Source organism: Bos grunniens, chromosome X, assembly GCF_055505025.1.
Source record: "Bos grunniens cultivar Pamir isolate PY7600 chromosome X, Bosgru_T2T1.0, whole genome shotgun sequence".
Taxonomy (NCBI): domain Eukaryota; kingdom Metazoa; phylum Chordata; class Mammalia; order Artiodactyla; family Bovidae; genus Bos; species Bos grunniens.
The window spans coordinates 57229444-57234017 of NC_141194.1; the positions used below are offsets into that span (position 1 = coordinate 57229444).

General features: G+C 48.0%; 1 pseudogene; it reads left to right on the top strand.

Annotated features, from left to right (window-relative positions):
• The first annotated feature begins 1442 nt into the window (after positions 1 to 1442).
• On the top strand, positions 1443 to 3554 carry LOC147340480 (FACT complex subunit SSRP1 pseudogene; annotated as a pseudogene).
• Positions 3555 to 4574: the final 1020 nt, after the last annotated feature.

Sequence of the window (4574 nt, forward strand, 5' to 3'; positions counted from 1 at the left end):
CTGCTCTGAGTCTTCATTGCTGAACTCAGGTTTTCTCCAACTGCAGCAAGCAGGGGCTACTCTCTAGTTATAGTGTGCAGGCTTCTCATTGCTGTGGCTTCTCTTGTTGTGGAGTAGTCTCTGTAGCATGGCCTCAGTAGCTGTGTGCCCAGGCATAGTTGCTCTGCGACATGTGGAATCTTCCAGGAGCAGGAATCGAACTGGTGTTCCTTGCATTGGCAGGCAGATTGTTAACCACTGGACCACCAGGGAAGTCCTGCTTGTTTATTTTACACATACTAGTTTGTATCTCTTAGTCCCTTACTCCTATTTTGCTCCTCCCTCTTCACTCTCCCCACTGGTAACCACTAGTTTGTTTTCTATATCTGTGAGTCTATTTGTGTTTTGTTATATTCATTCACTTGCTTTATTTTTTAGATTCCATATACAAGTGACAGCATACGGTATTTTCTTTTGTCTGATTTATTTTACTGAGCATAATACCCTCCAGATCCACCCATGTTGTTGCAGATGGCAAAAATTCATTCTTTTTTATGCCTGAGTAGTATTCCACTACACATATACAACATATGCCACATCTTTATCCATTCATTTGTTGTTGAACATTTGGGTTGTTTCCACATCTTGGCCATTGCAAATATTGCTACTATGAACATTGGGGTGCATGTATCTTTTCTCTTTTAGGGGTGCATTATCTTCTTATTTTTATTGATGTATAGCTGCTTTCCAATGTTGTTTTAGCTTTTGGTATACAGCAAAGTGATTCAGTTATACTCTTTTTCATGTTCTTTTCCATTATGGTTAATTTCAGAATACTGCATATAGTTCCCTATGCTATACAGTAGGACCTTGTTTATTTTATACATGTATGTTTTTAAATTATTGTTTTTTTCTTCAGAAAAATACTCAGAAATGGAGCTGCTAAATCATATTGTATCATTTTGAATTAGCATATTCATTTTCTTTAGATATATACCCAGAAGTGGAATTACTGGATCATATGGTAGTTTTTTGGATATCTCCATACTGTTTTCCAAAGTGGCTTCATCAATTTACCTTCCCACCAGTATACCAGAGCTCCCTTTTAAGAAACTAGATCTTAATTTTCCTCACCATAAATAGAAATGACAATTATGTGACATGATAGAGGTGTTTGCTAATGCTATAGTGGTAATCATATTGCAATATGTAAGTGTATCAAACAGACACATTGTCACCTGAAATTTGCACAGTGGGTGGCGGGATGTGGGGCTGCACACGCAGGAAGAGCCTGCCCAGTGACCCGGACCATCCCCTGCCTGCCTGCCATGCACCCCGCCCCCGGGCTCCCAATGTTTGGGTGCTGGCGGCTGCGAGGCTCCAGCTCGAGGAGATCCCCAGCGCGCCTTGCAACTGCGTGCCCACCCAGGAGTTTTGGCGGGCACCAACAAGGCTAGGTCAGCATGGCAGAAACCCTCGAGTTCAATGATGTGTATCAGGAGGTGAAAGGCTCCATGAATGACAGTCGGCTGAGGTTGAACCGCCAGGGCATCAACTTTAAGAACAGTAAGACGGGCAATGTGGACAACATCCAGGCCGGGGAGTTGACAGAAGGCATCTGGCCCTGGGTAGCTCTGGGCCATGGGCTTAAACTGCTCATGAGGAATGGCCATGTCTACAAGTATGATGGCTTTGGAGAATCGGAATTTGAGAAACTCTCTGATTTCTTAAAAACTCACTATTGCCTGGAGCTAATGGAGAAGGACCTATGTGTGAAGGGTTGGAACTGGGGAACCGTGAAGTTTTGTGGGCAGCTGCTTTCCCTCGACATTGGAGACCAGCCAGTCTTCGAGATCCTTCTCAGCAATGTGTCCCAGTACACCACAGGAAAGAATGGGGTGACACCGGAATTCCACCAGAATGATGACACGGAGGTCTCTCTCATGGAGGTGTGCTTCTAGGTGCCGCCCACCCAGGAAGACAGTGTGGACCCTGATGAGGCCTTCTCCCAGAATGTACTGTCAAAGGCGGACGTGATGCAGGCCACCAGAGACGCCATCTGCATCTTCCGGGAGCTGCACTGTCTGACTCCCTGAGGCCACTGTAACATCCGCATCTACCCCACCTCCCTGCACCTGCACACAAGATCTTCGACTACAAGATCCCCTACACCATGGTGCTGCGTCTCTTCCTGCTGCCCACAAGGACCAGCGCCAGATGTTCTTTGTGATCAGCCCGGACCCCCCCATCAAGCAGGGCCAGACCCGCTACCACTTCCTCATCCTCCTCTTCTCCAAGGATGAGGACTTCTCCTTGATGCTCAGCATGAACGAGGAGGAAGTGGAGAAGCCCTTCGAGGGGCAGCTCACCAAGGACATGTCGGGATCCCTCTATGAGATGGTCAGCCAGGTCATGAAAGTGCTGGTGAACCACAAGATCACAGTTCCCGACAACTTCTAAGGGCACTTGGGGGCCCAGTGCATCACCTGCTCCAGAAGGCCCGCTCAGGGCTGTTGTACCCCCTGGAGCGGGGCTTTATCTACATCCACAGGCTGCCCATGCACACCTGCTTCGACGAGATCTCCTTTGTCAACTTTGCCCATGGTACCACCACGACGCATTCCTTTGACTTTGAAATTGAGACCAAGCAGGGCACCCAGTATACTTTCAGCAGCATTGAGAGGGAAGAGTACGGAAAGCTGTTCGACTTTGTCAACGCCAAGAAACTCAGCATCAAAAACCAAGGATTGAAAGAGGGCATGAACCCCAGCTACGATGAATATGCTGACTTGGAGGAAGACCAGCATGATGCCTACTTGGAGTGGATGAAGGAGGAGGGCAAGATCCGGGAGGAGAATGCCAATGACAGCAACGATGACTCCAGAGAAGAGACTGATGGGTCATTCAACCCGGGTGAAGAGGAGGAAGACGTGGCAGAGGAGTTTGACAGCAACGCCTCTGCCAGCTCCTCCAGTAATAGAGGGTGACAGTGACCAGGCAGAGAAGAAACGGAAGCAGCTTAAAAAGGCCAAAATGGCCAAGGACTGCAAGAGCCGCAAGAAGCCCATGGAGGTAAAGAAGGGCAGAGACCCTAATGCCCTCAAGAGGCCCATGTCTGCCTACATGCTGTGGCTCAATGCCAGCTGAGAGAAGATCAAGTCAGACCATCTGGGCATCAGTATCATGGATCTCTCCAAGAAGGCTGGTGAAGTCTGGAAGGGAATGCCCAAGGAGAAGAAAGAAGAGTGGGATCACAAGGCTGAGGATGTCAGGAGGGAATATGAAAAAGCCATAAAAGAATATGAAGGGGGCTGGGGAGAGTGCTCTAAGAGGGATAAGTCCAAGAAGAAGAAAGTCAAGGTGAAGATGGAGAAGAAATCCATACCCTCCAGGGGCTCATCATCGAAGTCTTCATCAAGGCAGCTGAGCGAGAGCTTCAAGAGCAAAGAGTTTGCGTCCAGTGACGAGAGCTCTTCCAGAGAGAACAAGAGCAAAAAGAAGAGGACACTGAAGAAGAGGAACTAGCCAGTACTCTCCCCAGCTCAGAAGACTCTGCCTCAGGATCTGATGAATAGAGAGGAAGAAGATTCTGTCTCCTGGGGCTTGCCCCGTCCCAGCCCCAGTCTCCCCACTTGTGTTTTGGTACCCGTTTTCTCCTATGAAATGTAGTCCTTGGATTCTGTACCATATGAACAAGCTTTCCTGCTAGCCTGCACTTCCCTGGGGCCTCAAGGGAGGCGTCTCACTCTGAGGCTTCAGAAGATGGCTCTTTATAATCTGGGGAGACATTGGGTGGGGGGCAGGGCAGGGCCGGATCCCAGCGCGCCTCCTGCCTTCCTGAACTTTGGGATGTATCTGCTGCTTGTCCTGTACAAGTTGCTGCAGGCAGGGGTCCTGTGAGGGCAGGTCTGTAGCTCCTAACCGGGGCCTATTTCTACTTTTATTTTGTATTTCTGGTCTGTGAAAAATGACCATTTAATAAAGGGAACTGACTTTGGAAAAAAAATTTGCACAATGGTGGGTAGGCCAATTATGGGTTTCTCAGGTGGTGCTAGTGGTAAAGAATACACCTGCCAATGCAGGAGATATAAGAGGTACAGTTTCAATCCCTGGGTTGGGAAGATCCCCTGCAGGAGGGCATAGGAACTCACACCAGTATTCTTGCCTGGTGAATCCATGGACGGAGAAACCTGGTGGGCTACAGTGCAAAAGGTCCAAAGAGTCCAACACCACTGAAGTGATTTAGCATGCACCCACTCATAGGCCAATTACATCTCAGCTATAATTAAAAAAATACATTAATAAAATGAAAGGCCCAGAACCGGGATCGGTTGAGAGGGAGCAGGGATGTATGTGAAGGTAAGAAAGGAAGGGAGACACAGGAGGGATGGTATAGGAGAAAGTGGGAGGAGGGTCAGCCTCTGACACACAGATGACAGTGCACTGTAGGAAGCAGGTCAGAGAGTGTGGGTTATTCTTTTCCGTGAGCCAGTGGTGACACTAATTTTTAAAAGCGGTGAGAATAAGTGGAAGCAATATAAATGTTCACCAACAAGTGAATGGCTAGACAAAATGCCATATATTCATACAATGGA